This window comes from Malaclemys terrapin, chromosome 2, assembly GCF_027887155.1.
Source record: "Malaclemys terrapin pileata isolate rMalTer1 chromosome 2, rMalTer1.hap1, whole genome shotgun sequence".
NCBI lineage: Eukaryota > Metazoa > Chordata > Testudines > Emydidae > Malaclemys > Malaclemys terrapin.
Window position 1 is genome coordinate 256,932,453 of NC_071506.1, and position 17,107 is coordinate 256,949,559.

General features: G+C 44.0%; 1 long non-coding RNA gene across 1 annotated transcript in view; it reads left to right on the plus strand.

The window, feature by feature from the left end:
• The window catches only part of LOC128833076 (uncharacterized), a 35,939-nt gene extending 20,786 nt beyond the window's left edge, over nt 1–15,153 (plus strand). The window contains exons 2-3 of the long non-coding RNA XR_008444107.1: nt 7,515–7,645; nt 8,008–15,153. This is a non-coding gene — a long non-coding RNA (uncharacterized LOC128833076). The remainder of the gene's footprint in view (nt 1–7,514; nt 7,646–8,007) is intronic.
• Nucleotides 15,154–17,107: the final 1,954 nt, after the last annotated feature.

A 17,107-nucleotide genomic window follows, 5' to 3' on the forward strand; every position in this document is an offset into this window, starting at 1 on the left:
TTTTACCCTTTTCTGCTATTAATGCATTTTATTATTTTGATTCTGTGATGCAAACTTTCTGCTAACATTACATTTTCATCAGCATCTGCTAGCTGGCACTTCCGCCATTGGTTTTTTTATGGAAAGAAAGTCAGTGACAATTGTCACTCTAAGTAATAATAATATCTAGAATTATATAGCTCTTCTCATCAGTAGACCTAAAAGTGCTTCACAATCTCTAATGTATGTATCATCACAACATCCCCAGTAGGTAGGGAAATATTATGATTCCCATTTTTACAGATGGGGAACTGAGGCACAGAGAGACTAAGTGATTTGTCCAGAGGTCTGTATGTAAAGCCTCTTTATCCTTCTTATTTTGATTCAGAAGAATGAGTGGTATTATACCTTGATAAGTGAGGACTAGTTGGAGTGATGAGCCAGATCTGGCTCATTCATCTAGAGCTAACTCAGTTCTGCAGTTTTATCAGAAATTAAAAGAATGGAAATGTATTCTTGAAACTAGAGTAAAAAGATACCAGCATGACTCTGAATACAGACAGGGGGCAGACCTGTTGAATAAGAAGGTATCGGTTTCATTTTTCTGATAATAACCATAATTTAATGTAGCTAGATCTTTGGGGAAAACATTGTGGCAAATCTAAAGGTCCAGATTTATTCAACCTATACTCCAGTATTAGTAAAGAGCAGAAAATCCTGTGATAATACAAAGATATATCTTTTAAATTTGGAGAGGGAATATGATTTATTTTAAAAGTGTGAAAGGACAATATTGTGGCTGAACTGATAAGACTCCCAATGCTAAAGTCTCCTAGCCTAGGGGATAGCTGTGAGGAATGCCAACTCGACAGAGAGACTGTAAAATAATATAAGCTTGAAGCAGCAGAGATGTTAAGTCTCTAAGAAGTCCCTTTCTGGAGATAAAATTTGGTACTGCAAGATGTATTGTGCTCCTTTTGAACGTCTTAGACTCAGACCTTGCCTACACTACAGAGTTTTGTTGACAAAAGTTATGTTGACATTCAAAAAGCACTATAATAAAAACCGGTATTGCATGTTTACACTCGCTCCCTCTGTTGGCACAGCGCATCCGCAGTTGGGGCACTATCATCTACAGTGTGAGCAATGCACAGTGGGTACCTATCCCACAGTCCAGCTCAACACCTTCTGTCACTAGGTCTTGTGGGAAGGTGGAGCAGATCGCAGCGCATCTTGGAACCAGGCTCAATGTCCCATGATGCACTGTTTTCTGTCACAGCATTCCATGGGCTTCCAGCTTTCTTTTGCAGTATTTTCAACAGCCCTTGTTTGCTGTATATCTCGGCATTTTTGTGAGAAGGAATGGATCCCACACTACTCTCCTATGCTCTGATAACTGTCATTAAGACATCGCAGATGGCAGTGCAGTTAATCACGAAGTCCCTAACTGAAGAACACTCCCAGTTGCCTGACATGCTGTATGATATGGATAGGAGCAACTTTAGATTGCTTTTGGCATTCACAGAACAGCTGCAGACAGTGGACCGTCGCTTTTGGGCTCAGGAAACAAGCACTGAATGGTGGGATTGTATCATCATGCAGGTTTGGGATGATGAGCAGTGGCTACAGAACTTTTGGAGGCAGAAAGCCACTTTCCTGGAACTGTGTGTGGAGCTCACCCCAGCACTACAGTGCAAGGACACCAGAATGAGAGCTGCCCTATCAGTAGAGAAGCATGTAGCAATCGCTATGTGGAAGCTGGCGACTCCAGACTGCTACCAGTTGGTTGCGAATCAAGTTGGAGTTGGGAAGTCGATTATTGAGGCTGTGTTAATGCAAGTGTGCAGGGCAATTAATCACATCCTCCTACGGAGGACTGTGACTATGGGAAATGTGAGTGAAATAGTGGATGGCTTTGCAGAAATGGGTCTCCCTAACTGTGGAGGGGCGATAGATGGTACACATATTCCAGTTTTGGCACCAGACCACCTTGTGACAGAGTACATTAATAGGAAGGGGTACTTCTCCATGGTGTTGCAGGCACTTGTTGCTCACCATGGGCGTTTCACTGACGTCAATGCGGGGTAGTCTGGGAAGGTACATGACGCACGCATCTTCAGGAACACCAACCTAAATAGACAGCTACAAGCAGGGACTTTCTTTCCAGACCAGAAGATTACAATGGGGGATGTTGAAATGCCCATAGTGATCTTGGGAGACCCTGCGTATCCCTTACAGCCATGGCTCATTAAACCTTACACACAAAACCTGGACAGTAGTAAGGAGCAGTTCAACAATAGGTTGAATAGGTGCCAGATGACAGTGGAATGTGCCTCTGGCAGATTAAAGGCGTGCTGGCGATGCCTTTATGTCAGGTTAGACCTCAATGAGGATAATATTCCCATGGTCAAAGCCGTGTGTTGTATGTTGCATAATCTTTGTGAAGCTACGGGCGAAAGGTGTGCTCAGGGGTGGAGTGTTGAGGCAGACTGCTTGGCTGTTGATTTTGAGCAGCCAGATACCAGGGCTATCAGAGGGGCACAGAGGGGGGCAATTTGAATCAGGGAGGCTTTGAGGAAACACTTTGAAAATGAGAACTAGTAAATCTCTATGATTGGTGCTGCAATGTTACATTACATGTAGTTTTCCTAGGAAGCAATGGTGAAATTTGGGGCCTTACATTCCAGTAAGCAAATGATTAAACTGTCTGTCTATATATTGGTAGTGCCTGCTATCTCAATTTGTAGGAAACAAATAAAGATGAGTTACCATTCAAAAACTTTATTTTTAATGCACAAGAAACAACACACACCACACAAAGACACGTGGTGGAAACAAGGTACTAGGGAAGGGCAGACTTTCAGAGCTGTGTGTAGGTCCAGCTATCATTTTGAAAGTTGTCCAAGGGGGTGGAGTGAAGGGGAAACCAAGAAGTCCCAGAAAGCAGAAAGGACTGAGCAGGCGGAGTTTGGTGGGGGGATATGGAAAAGAGTTCTGAATGTGCTGCAGGGGAGGGTGGGCATGCATCTGCTCAGTCTGAAGCATTATTAAAGACTTCAGCATCTGCATTTTCTCCTCCATGATGTTAATCATCCACTCAGTAGCATCCTTAAACTCCTGACTTTCTTTTCTGTCCTGCCTTTCGGCTTCCCTCCACTCTTTGTGTTCCCTTTTCTCTGCATTGGAGAAGTGTAGTACCTCTCGGAACATAGGGTGACCAGATGTCCCATTTTTAAAGGGACAGTCCCATTTTTGGGGACTTTTTCTTATACAGGTGCCTATTACCCCACATCCCCTGTCCCGTTTTTTCACAGTTGCTATCTGGTCACCCTACCGGAACATGTCTTCTTTGCTCCATCTTGGGCACTTTCTTATCTGGTGAAGATGCTCAGCCAGTGTGTATGGGGTGTTCCTCAAGGCCACATCTGCCAAAGCAGAAGGAACAATGCACAGAAGCATGATTTGTTCACGCACAGTATTGAAACATTTCAGTGCAATATACCTCTGGTAACAGAACAATCACTTTCTCACTGACCCTTGGCAAGCCCACATCTTGGCGAACACCCAAAGCATGGTGAGTGTTGGCGGGGGGTGGGATGCTCTACATCGGGAAACGAGCATTCTGCAAGGGTTACGGTGCAGCTGACTACGGAAAAAATTCTAAAATTGTCCCACACTTTTCCACAGGCGGGGATCATTGTAGCAGATATCTCACTGCTGAGGATAAGCAGGAAAGCGAGGGTACATCTACTACACATTTCTGGCTTCTGCCCAGGTCCTTATGCTGCTCACCTGTGTGCTGCTTTGGTCCCTGCACAAATGATTGCCGAATGGCGCAGGCAAATTTCCTACAATGGGGGAAGGAACAAAGCAAGGATTGCAAGGATTGCCGAGTACCTCCAGGAAACTTTGCTAGAGATCTCTCTGGAGGATTCCCGTGAGATGTCGACATACATCAACACCCTGTTCCATTGTACTGATTAGCTGCACAGGGAAATGTCCAACACACAGAAACACAGCTGGCCTTGTACGTTTCTGTATCCTGAACCCACCTCTGCACTACACACACCACAGCCACTTACCAAGCGTCTCCTCTCCTGCTTCTTGTTTGTTGGAGAGCAACTGCTAAGACTGGCTAGACACCTCCAGAGTGGTGAACAATTCCTGGCTGCCTGCCTCACCAGGCAACCCCACTGGGAGCTGCACATCATTGTCTAACTCCACCTCTTCATCAATGACTTCGTCCTCCAGGTTAGGTCCTCTTTCTGCTGCCTCCAGGCCCACCGAAGTATCCACTGGGCTCTTGGCAGTGGAGGTGCAGTTGCCATCGAGGATAGCATCCAGCTCCTTATAGAACTAGCAGGTCTCTGGTGCAGCACCAGAGTGACAGTTTGCATCCCTCACCTTATGGTATGTCTGCCTCAATTCCTTTATCTTTGCTCTCCAGTGTAGCGTGTCCCAATCATAGCCCTTTTCACACAGGCCTTGAGAAATCTGCCCGTCAGTATCAAAATTCCTACAGCTCAAGCACAGCTGGGACTGCACAACCATACTGAGACAGACCAAAAGTCCATCTAGCCCAGTATCCTATCTTCCGACAGTGGCCAATGCCAGGTGCCCCAGAGGGAAAAGAGAAGACTGAGAGGGGACATGATACCACTTTTCAAATACGAAAAAGGGAGGAGGGAGAAAAAATGTTCTTCTTAACCTCTGAGAATAAGACAAGAAGTAATGGGCTTAAATTGCAGCAAGGGAGGTTTAGGTTGGACATTAGGAAAAACTTCTTAACTGTCAGGGTGGTTAAGCACTGGAATAAATTGCCTAGGGAGGTTGTGGAATCTCCATCATTGGGGATTTTTAAGAGCAGGGTAGAAAAACACTTGTCAGGAATTGTCTAGATAATACTTAGTCCTGCCATGAGTGCAGGGGACTGGACTAGATGACCTCTTGAGATCCCTTCCAGTCCTATGATTCTATGTGCGGAGTGAATTTTGTTATGTGCACCAATATGGAGGTGAGGTGTGACACATCACCTCCGCATTGATGCACATAAGAAAATGCATGTGGTGGGGCTGGGACTGAGGGGTTCAGAGTGTGGAAGGGGGCTCAGGGCTGGGGCAGAGGGTTGGGATGCATGGGTGTGAGGGCTCCAGTTGGAGGTGCGGGCTCTGGGGTGGGGCTGGGGATGAGGGGTTTGGGGTGCATGCTGCCCTGGGGCTATGACAGGGAGAGAGACTCCCCCCACCTCTCTCTCCCTGCAGCAGCACCTATGCTGGGGGGGAGAGGCGCCTCTCCCCGCTGCGGCAGCTCTGGGGCTGGGATCGCAGGATAGGTGCCCCTCCCCCTCCCCCCAGCCGCAGCAGGTCCAGGCCGGGGCTCTGTTTGGGCCGGGGGAGGGGCTCCTGTGGCAGAGCCAGGGGTTGAGCAGTGAGCAACCCCTGGCACATTGGAAAGTTGGTGCCTGTAGCTCCAGCCCCGGAGTCAATGCCTATACAAGGAGCCGCATATTAACTTCTGAAGAGCCGTATGGGCTCCGGAGCCACAGGTTGGCCACCCCTGGACTAGAGTGATGCACAGGGCAGGCAGACACGTTGCAGGCCTCACCATGCAGCCCTCCTCATGTATTAAGATCCTAAACAATTTTAACACAGCCAAACAGATAATTGCATTGTTCACATTTTGTAAAATAGATTCATTGCCAGGCTCAGACCATGTGTGCCAAATTTCAGCCTAGAGTACACTTTTATGGCTGAGTTATAAAAGCCTGAAAGTAGTGGATTGTAATGCTGACAGCCTTAGCTACAACAGCTAACAGTACATCTATGATAGTTTATTTACCTCTAGCAAAGACACCATATAAGAAAAGTTGAATAATGTATTCAGACTATTACAGATCATTTCATCAGGAAAACTCATGTATGATTTTATTTGGTAGGTTAAAACTGCAGTTTATATACTGATTGAGCAAAACAGGAACAATCTGTGATTCTATGCATCATGGAATTAAAAATTCACTCATAACGAAGTTCCTCTAATAGTTAAACTAAAAATGAAGACAGAATAAAAATCTTATAGGAGAAAAAAAACATTCAGAAAGAATAGAAAACAATAAAATGAAATAAGCAAAACTACAGCTAGATACAAAATGCCTAGGGCCATTTTGAAAGGTAGGTGTGACTATATATAAATATGAATGTTGTATACATATATTAGCTGCTTGTTCTTCTTTTTATTTAAGTTACATAGAGTGGAGACCACAGAAATAATCTGCTGTGTCATGACTTCTGCAGAGTTGAACAGGAATTCAAAAGCAATGGGCTAGCAATTTTAAAACAATAAGCCAACCATTCATAGCTATTCTAAATAGAATAGACCAACCATTATTGCTATTGATTGGCCAGTCGCTGTTGATGACTTTAAGAAAATATCAACATTGTGGTGCAGAAATTGCTTGAGCAAGCTCTCTGTAGATTGCTGTTGTACAGGGACTAGTGTTTGTGATTTGGCAACGGTGCACTATGACCACCCTGATAGTCCATTACAAATCTGGGATTGGCAAAATCCACTAAAAAATAAACCTAATAATTCTGAGAAGTGGTTTTTCAAGCATAACTGTTTCTTCTGGCTGAAATACATTCAACTTTGTAGGGCAGAAGACAAATAGGTCAATTCACGTAAAGTGCTCTGTTTTTTTCACTTTATAAACTGAAGTGACAGCGGTTTAATATTACAGGCCAGATTTTGACACCCTTATTCCAGTTTAGTAGCACCCCACTGTATGAACAGTCTGTTGACTTCAGTGGAACTACTCCTGGAGTAAAGTACTGTTCAACCTGAGTAAGGGTATCAGGGTCTGGCCCTATGTAGTCAGTTATCTACTGTTGGATTCAAGTGCATGCTGTTATAATTTATAAAGGGTGTACACCATATGGAGAAATTACCAGAAAACAGCCAATGAGAAGTTTACAGGCTCTACATTGTACCCAACTAAAACAATTTTATAAATTAGTATTTCTGTTTTTTTTTGGCATTTGCTGAAATAAAAAAAAATCAAGGCTATTTTTGAAGTCTTTACGTGATGAGATAAAGCAACATTTTTGGGCACCTTCTCAGCACTTCCTAGCATTACTCCCATGGACTGTTCCTCTGGGCAAATGTCCCACACACCTTATTGGGTGTGGAAAATGTTCATTTATGCTCAATATACATTGCTCCACAGTTCTATTTCATTTTTGCTCCTTTTTTGCTTATACCTTTGAATCAAACTGACAACTACTAGCCTTATTTTCCTGTTTTTCTTCAAATAGCTTGTTTATTTCTGCACCTACAAAGCAAATGCATTATTTGCTCTATAATTCGATGTCTGCCTATTTTCACTCCAAGGTTGACTTGGTATTTCCCTTACAAACCTCAATTGTTGTCATTAAATATCTTGGCCATTTCAACTCTCATTGGACTAAAATTTGGCAAACAAATCCTTGGCTTGGATTGCAAATTGTTTTATTAAAATTTCTTTCTTTTTACGGCTAATATAGGGCCACTTCTTCTCTGAGTAATCCCCACTCCAATCCTACATCTCCTGAGAATTCCTACTATGAAGGTGAATCATGCTGGAAGGAACAGACTTGGAACTGCTGCTGATTCCCCCTATAAACACTTAAAAGAAGTGAGTTCAGAGCTACACAAATGTAATTTGGACTTCGTTTCAGATGCTTTTAAAAAAAGCAAATATCTATACTAAAAAAAGCTTATTAAAATATATATAATTTTTGCAGGCACCTTTCTTATGGAGTAAACCCTTTTGGTGTTTTAGAAAAATGTGTTTTAAATAATTGAACTATTTCAATTAGTTACTGTGAATAAGCAGTTACATTGTAGAACAAGGTTTTGTTTTGAAGCAATAGTGACATCACAAACAAGTCTGTTAATTGTAACACACCCATTGATTCCAATAGGCTTTGGGTCAGGCCCTAGGAAAACAAATTAAGTAGTAACCTCTTTTATTCTTTCATGACATTGCCTCTGTAGATCCCCACTGAATATACTAGCAACTAGTGGCAATCCTCAAGAGGAGGACTGAGGAGGAGGACTCATGTGAAATGTGACTGACACACTGCTCTTCCAAATGGAACATCCATTCTGATCTGGACTTGGTATGGACAAAATAATACTTTGCAAATGTATGATCTGAGCACCAAGTAGCAGCCAGCAGATCTCAGTGAACAAATGCTGCAGAAGCTGCCACTTTCGCCCAAATCCCAATAGTAGAAGAGGTTTGAGTCAAAGGTACAGTTACTTCATCAAGATCATATCCTGTCTTGATCCATTCAGATCGCATCTGGACTAAAACTGATTGGCCCTTACCTCTTCCACCAAAAGCCCCAAACCATTTTGAGGCCTTTTTAAAAGGCTTTGTCCTATTGAGGAATTAACAGAGAGCCCTTTTAATATGCAAGGTGTACAGATTAAGGTGGATTGCAAAATCAGGAGGCTTAGAAAATACTGGTCAAAAAGGTCTGATTTAAATGAAAATCCATGGCCTCTATAGTCAAGATTCTGGGATGAGATCTTAAGAGTACTTCATCCTTGTGAAAATGTGTATAAGGAGGATCTGCAACAAAGCCCACAGTTCTGAAATGCTCCTCAGAGATGCTCTAGTCACAAGGGAAAAAAACCTTCAATGACAGAAGTAGAAGTCAAGAACATCAAGAGGAGCCTCCATGAACCTTGTAAGAACCAAGCTTTCAATCCCTTGGATCACCGGGTTTTAGCTTTGAATATACATTCAAACCCTTAATATACTGTTTGTATGACAAAAGACCAAACTGCTTTGTTTTGCCCATGTACATGCAAAGTATCATCTGGTTGGATCCCAGGGTGATCCTAAATCGGTGAAAGACAAAGAAAATTCTAAAATGGCTGTAAAAGGACAAGAGACTGGAGTCATCTCGAAGTTCTCCAGACCAAATCTTTTAACCATTTCCATTTACAGACATGTGACTATCTGGTGGAATATTTTTGTGATTCCACAAGCACAGCAGCAACTTTCACTGAGAAATAGAAGTATTCCCTTTTTAATAAGCTATCAACCAAGCGATCAGATAAAGAGATTTCTAGTCTGGGTGAAGCATCTGACCTTTCTGCTGGGGCAAGAGATCTGGGCACAGGCAAAGACAAAGGATTCATCATCATGCAAGAACAAGGGGACACCCAATGGAATTAAAAGGCATCCATTTTAAATGATAAAAGGAAATACTTTTATTATCTAATGATAATTAAGCTTGGGAACTTACTGTCACAAGATGTTACTGAGGTATAGATTTTAGTAGGGTTTTAAAAAAGATTAGGCATTTCTATAAATATTAAGGATATCCAAGTTACATTAGATAGGATAAAAGCAATCAGAAGGCATATGAAGACTCATGCTTCAAGTACTAACTGTCTGAAATTAGGAAGAAATCCGCATAAGCATGTTATTGCATAATTTTCTATTATGAGGTTCTATGTCATCCTCTGAAGCATCTAGGATTGATCACTATCAAAGAGAAGATACTGAACTAGGTGGCCTATTGATCTGATCCAACATCACAATTCCTATTTTCCTATGCCACTGAATTCAACACAAGGCACTTCAGTAGATTTTTTTGCTAGCAAGATGGCCACTACTAATAATACAACTCAAAATTGCATTTTATAAATAAATGAAAAGATATTTCCAAGTTAATTTCAAAGTTGATTTGTGATATTCCTTATCTTTTTTGAACTTTCAAACTACTGCACTAAAAACTGCTAAAGATTTGGGTGACGTTCACTCAGGGGTGAAAGTAAGCCAGTATGGACCGGTACAGCATACCAGTAAAAAGTGGCTGCCAGTACTGTCCCGTACTCAGCTGATGGCAGCGCTTTAACATCGTTGCCCCCTTTGCCCCCTGGGCCGCTGACCGGAAGGGCAGGGGGGAGGGGACAAAAGGAGCAGCTGTCCCGGGGCCGCGATTTAACAGGGCCTGGGGCTCCAACCACTGCTGCCTCTACCACAGCAGCGGCCAGAGTCCCGGGCCCTTTAAATCACCGCTGGAGCCCCGGGTGGCGCGAGCCAGGCAGTGTGGATGGGCTGGCTGGGGGATGCTGATCCTCAGCCCTGCCCCTTCTGCCTGAGGCCCCGCCCTTTCCGGGGACGGAGCTGGCCCCCATACCAGTAAGTGCTTAATGTTACTTTCACCCCTGCATCCACTGGTTCTTCTCCCTAACTGGGTGTATCAAAATAGCATCCAATCAGCAGAGGGAGCACACATAATAGGAACAAACCATTGCTAAGTGTGAGATGCAGTGAAGTGGTGAAGAGAAAACAAAAAGATCTGTCTAGGAGCAGCTGATTCACCACAGCCAGATAGAATTTAAAATCTGACACTAGAGAAGAGAAATAAAATCCACAAAAATAAACTAAGTACTTGGCTGACAGAGAGCCAGGGGTGGAGTAGGGTAGAGTTGCCCAAAGAGGGGAAGTTAAAAGTTAAGGGTCAAACCCAGCCAACAATAAGATGTCCTCAGGGCGTGTCTACAACTCAGAAAGCTATGGAAAGGTAAATCCCAATCTCTCCAACTCAGCTTGGGATAGCCAAGGAGCTGCTCAAGAAGGAGAGCTCATGTGTATCTGTGTCACACACTGAGGTGTAGGCAGTGTGACCTAGTGGTCAGAGCAGGAGTCTGACCTAGTGGTCAGAGCAGAATCACAGTCATGGTCAGGAGACAAACCAATGGTTGGAGTCAGGAGCTGGAACAGAACCAAAGAGCAAAGCTGGAGTTGCAATTAAGAGACGAGCTGAGCTCATTTGGTTGCTAGGCGAATAAGCCTGGAGGCAGCTGAGTTCCTGATAATACCCCCTCCCCAAGGGCTCCTCCTAGGGACCCTTGGTCCTGGCTTGTGAGAATATCTTTGGTGACATTCCCATAGGAGATAGGAGCGTAAACATTTTCTTCTGGTGCCCAGGACCTCTCTTCTCACCTGTACCCCTTCCAGTGTGTCAGATGCTGGAGCTTCCCCCAGAGCCTTTTGAGTTGAGGACCTGATGGACTTTTATTCCTCCTGTCCATGGACAATTAAAGAGGGTGGAGAAGTGTTTACCCAGTCAGGGAAGGGGTTGTTGATGAACTGTTTAAGGAGAGAAACATAGAAGTCAGGGTGAATCTTGAGGGATTCTGGCAGTTGAAACTTTAAGGTCACTGAGTTTATTTGTTCAATATTCTGAAAAGGACTCAGGTACTAGTGGACAAGCATGGCCAAAAGATGGCCCATTCTCAGGTTTTGAGTCAAGAGTCTATCCCCTACTCCAAGGTTAGGGATGGCTTGTCACCTTCAGTCGGCTTATATGTTTCTTTAGTGGCAAGTAAGTGCTCCTTGAGTCCCTGGTGTGTTTGCTGGAGGTAGTCGACTAAGTCTGTAGCCACTGGAACAGTGGAGCCTTTGGGCAGATCTGGATGGAATTGGGGATGAAAACCAAAATTTGTGAAGAATGGGGTCTGTTGAGTTGAAGCATGTGTTGAGTAGTTGTATGTGAACTCAGCGAAACAGAGCAATGGAAGCCAATCATCATATGGGAATCCAGGAAACAGCAGAGGTACTGCTCCAGGATCTGAATTACTTTCAGTTTGGCCAATTGCCTGCGGATGGTAGGCTATCGAGGTGAGGGGCTTGGTGCCAAGAAAGGCAGAGAAATTCCTGCCAGAACCAAGAAATGAACTGAGGGTATCGAACCAAAATGATGCATGGTAGCAGAAGATATGTTCAAGGAAGGCTTGCACAGTTCCATGGGCAGACGGAACACTGTGGCAGGGAATAAAATGGGCCATCTTGGCTAGGAGGTCAGGATAACTGAGTGTCCTTGGGAGCATGGTTACTCAACAGTAAAGTCCATTGAGAGGATGGAGAAAGGACATGGAGGTGTGTGAGGGTGCTGAAGGAGGCTCACAGGCTTGGCTCGCAGTTTTTTCATATGGGCACAGAGGTCACAAGACCTAATATAGATTTAAATACTAGTTTGTAGGGTTTGCCACCAGAAGTACATATTGATCAGGTTCCAGATTGCAAACTGGCTGGGCAAATCATGGCATAACCATAGCACCTGAAGCCAGGAGCTGCCCTTGGGAATGTAGAGACAATCCCTGTGAAAAAGGAGGCCTTGTTGTAGATGAAAACTTGAATCCAAGGAAGCACTGCTGGTTCTTAGGATTTGGTAGATTGGGGCTTCAAATAGGTCACAGCCTCATTCCAGTGGGTGTCTGTGGCCAGCCATTAAAATTCTGCTGAATATTTGGCATTGGACCTGGCAACCTGCCAGATGGCATAGAGACTAGCATCTGCGGTACATTCTTGATTAGGGTTGTTGAAGATGCCCACCACTGTCTGTACAAAGCTCTTGAAGTGTTCAAGGAGAGAACTGGACCCTTCCAGGATCAGGAACGCCCACTTCAGGGCTTCTCTGGTGAAAATGCTAAATATTAATCCCACTTGGGACTGATCTGTGGGATATGACTGTGGCACTGACACAAACTGGAAACAACACTGGTTAAGGAACCCATAAAACTTGGCATAATCCACATTGAACTTATAGAGTAGGGGCAACTTGGGCTCCGGGACAATGGATAAGAGAGCTGGGGGGACAAAAGAGAGTGCCTGGATTTGTATTGGACTTGGAGAACCATAGTGAGGCAACATTAGCCTGCAGTTTCGCAGGACCTCAACAACATCTGAGAAGGTGGGTTGAGCTCCTGCTCTGACCATTCTGGAGGGGAGTCTGGCCTAGTGCTCAAAGCAGAATCAGAGGGCAGAACCAGAGTCGTGGTCATGAGACAAGCCAATGGTCAGAGCCAGGAATCAGGAGCCAGAACAGAACCAAAGGGCAGAGCTGAAGTCCTGGTCAGGAGACAAGCCAGTGGTCAGAGCCAGGAGTCAGAAATCAGTTCAGAGGTAGGCAAGGACTAGGTCTGGAACAGAGCAGGCAAGGGTTGGAGTAAGGGCCGGGCAGGAAACAGGTATGGCAGATCTGCGGCTGCAGAATGCATTGAGCAGCCACTGTGCTGCTATTGCTACAACACTTAAATGGTGATCTGTTGGCTCTTCTGACCAATCAGAGAGCACAGTCACTTAGTGAGGGTTTATTGGGCACAGACGAGCTCATTTGTTTGCTAGGTGGCCAAGCCCAAAGGCAGCTGAGTTCCTGACAAATTGAGCTCTCTGTCTCCAACATGACACTCACCCTGTGCTGGACTGTTCCCCCATTGACACTATCGAATTTGTGAGTTCCGACTGTCCTAGACCTCAATTTGTTCAACTTGCATTTCTCCGTGGTGGGGTAGGAAAAACAGGAGAAAGACCTGATCACCATCAGATGGCAGCAGGCCCAGCCCTAGGTGTTTTGGTTTACTAGAATGGAAAACTTTTTTAGTGCCCTCAAAACCTTATTTGGTACTCCCAGAAGTTGGCTGCCCTGATCACCTGCGCCCAAGGCTGGCCCTGGATGGCAGGGAGGAGTACGGCAGGAAATAAACTATTTCCCAGTGACTCTGCTGCTGGCAGTGCGGAGAGGAATACTCACACACTTCTGAGAGGAAGAGCTCGCCTCATAATTTCAAGCTTTTATGGGAAAGGTGATCACAGTCTTAAGAACTGGACGCCAGCTTCTGGGCTGACAACTCAATTTCTGAGCCACTAGCAAGGGAAGAGGTGCTTTGGGCTGTGGCCCATTTTGAATTTCTTTCTATCTAACATTGGAAAAGCTGCCCCATATATTAGTGCATGAGGAGGGATGACATTATTCTTGTGACCCTTATGGCCATTGGGATGGGTAGCATGGCATCTGATTGCTCTCCTGGTAGGGAGTTATGATGTGTGACCATAGCTAAATAAATTTGCATTCCTCAGTCATGACCAAAGGATAATGAGGAAAGTGCCATCTCAGGAGTGCAAGTAGCCTCTGCAGGTGCTGGATATCTGCAGCTCCCTTGGCTTCTCAGTCCACTAGCTGAAGAGGAAAATTTTTGCTGGCTATGTCACCATATTTTGCCAAAGACAGAATTTTGATTCTACATTTTGATGGTGCAAGCAACCCAGGGAATTTTATGATGAACAAATACTACCTTTGTAAATGTTAGCTGTGGTCATTGTTGACATCACAAGTGGCCTTGCTCTTATGGTTACAACAATGTCATTAGAACTCCTTGAAGTACATATAAGCTGTGTCAATTATCTGGGTAGCCTCCTCTATATAAAACACAAATACTTTTCCAAGTATAGATCTATAAATATGTATAATTGATTTTATCATGTGTCATGCACATAAACTATATGAATAAAGCCACATGACTCTGTAAAGCTAACTTTTACTGAAAATTTAACAAAGCAAGTTATTTTTAGTACATGCAGATCATAAGTGGACATTTTACAGAAAAAGTTAGTTGTACTTTCTGGTAGTAATTACCTCCCACAAATATGACTCACTTCTGCAGTTTAAATGCAATGGTTTGGTATCCCAAAATCAACAGTTTTATAAATAAATCTCTGAATCACAGACTGAATGCCTGAAGTGTTTAAATATTTCTTACTGGTCTGGGAAGAGTTTTCTGTTTAGGCTTTTACTTCATAACAAATTCCCAGGGAACAGTACTGATACTTAAAATAGGTAAACATAGATAAAATAGGTAGGCTGCAGTGAGATTTATATAAGGATCATGTAACTAAGTTTTCTGACTCTTTTATCGTTCTGTTAACATCAGCCAGGACTTCAAAGTTGGATGTGAATAGGACCTAAGATGGAATTAATTTTCCTGTTTCACTGCATCCATTTTGTAAAAATTATATTTGAATCTGAGACTTTTTTTTGAGGTATGGCAGAACAAATGGAGTTGTGTGGGACCATTCAGGAATCTCATGGGGAGGCAGGCAGATCACTTCAGTAAATAAATGCTGACTGTATCAGTTAAGAATGTTAACGAAAGAACAGGCCTCTCCAGAAGAAGCCAACTGACTATACTTTTAAAATGCTAAAGAAAAAAAAGTCCTCCTTTGGACTTCAAATAACTGAATTCTAACTATCTAACATAAAAATGACAATACTATCTTTTTTATATAAGATATCAATAGAGTCTGACACCATCCACAGATCTAAGGTTGATAGTTTTGTAATATTTTAAAACTGGACACTCCAGCAAGAGTGGCGGAACTTCCCCTGTCTCACCTCTTCTTCCCGAGGCCCTTTTCTGCCACGCCTCTTTTCCCCACGGTCCCGCCTCTGCCCCCAAGGCCCTGCCCCGCCCTTCCCCTGAAGCCCCGCCCCCTGTTTGCTCCTCTTCCCCTCTCCCCCGCCCACCTAGGTCAGGAGGGACTTGCCTGCAGAGTCGGGGCTGGAAGCTGCAACTGCCCAACGCAGATAGGAGGCGGTCCTAGCTGAGTAGAGGCTGGCATGGGTGATGACCCAGTGCCTCCCTACCTACCCAACCCGCAGTAATCGGTCTTTGGGTATCCAGTCAGTATATCTGACCAGACACTGTCAACCAGACTTTTCAGTTGAACACTGGGCACCTGGCCACCCCACATAGATCTATATTAATTTATATGTTTATGTCCTGAAATTTTACTATAAAAAATGTTCTGAAAGAGGGTCTTATACTGATCCTTTTTCATTATGTGCATATTCCAGAATCAGTGAATCTCCTAAATAGTCCAGAGGCTGCAAATTAAGCTAAGTGCATTGAGTAACCAAATCCAAAAGGAGGGAAAATAACTTTTCTTCTCATCATGTAAAAAAGCTACAAACCCCAAAGAGAAGAGCCTTGTCAAACTTGTCTGCCATTCCTAACACAGCTGCTTAAAATAAATTTTCAGCTTTTTCTGGATTTGCTGCCTGTTTTGCAGCTGTTCTCTGCTGCTGTTCTGTCTCCATACAATCGGGAGAACACAAGGAAACACATAGGCTCTTCTTTAGCCAAGGGGAGAAACTTCTGCCAAGGAAACTGAACTGCTGATAGTGGCCACCAAATATTATTAAATGTATAGGGTCAGATTCTGCTACTCTTACCCATATTGGGCAATACTTTTCACCTCAAGTTGACCCACTGATTAAACTTGAGCAGGGTATTACTGAAGGGAAATAAGGATGGAAGAATCTAGAACATACTAGTCTAACTAGAAAAGGGTTGCTGATATAGCTATACTGTTACAGCTATAATGGCAAAGTCTCCTAAGGTAGACACAGCTTCTATCTGCAAAAAAGTGCTCCTGCAGGGATAGCTTGTACGAGTTCCCCAAGCCAAATAAGGTACACCAGCAAAATAACTTTATGCTCGTAAAACTATATCTACACTAGGATTTGTACCAGTTGCAAAAAAAAAAAATTCACACCCCTAACTGACTATACCAGCAATAGTTTCTAGTGTAGGCCTTTTTTAAGTGACTGCCAATCAAAGGACATATAAAATAATATTCACTCTGATAGAAGAGCAGAAATATTTACAATCATGTACTAATTCTCCATGTAAAACATATCACCATTTATGCAATGTTAAGGTTGCATGAGCAATCAGAAGTCAAAAAAAGCAGATATACAATTGAAAGCTATTAACACCAACCCCTGATCTCTATTTAATTACAAATTGTCACTTAAAACATATATTCCTAACTTGAATTTCTTATACAATGTTATAAACAGTCAGTTACAGCACAGAAAAGACAGTTTTAAGATTTGGCTGTGTGGTGGGGTTTACAAATCCCACCTAGGGGTAAGGTTGCCAACTTTCTAATTGCACAAAACCAAACATCCCTGTCCCGCCCCTTCCCCGAGGCCCCACCCCTGCCACGCCCCTTCTCCGAGGCCCCCTCCCCTCGCTCACTCCATATCCCCTTCCTCCGTCGCTCGCTGTCCCTACCCTCACTTACTTTCATCGGGCTGGGGTGCAGGAGGAGGGCGAGGGCTCTGACTAGGGGTGTGGGCTATGGGGTGGGGCCAGGGATGAGGGGTTTGGGGTACAGGAGGGGATGCAGGCTCTGGGAGGGAGTTTGGGTGTGGGAGGGGATTCCAGGCTGGGGCTGGGGGTTGGAGTGCGGGAGGGGGACTGGGATGCGGGGTCCCAGCAGCGC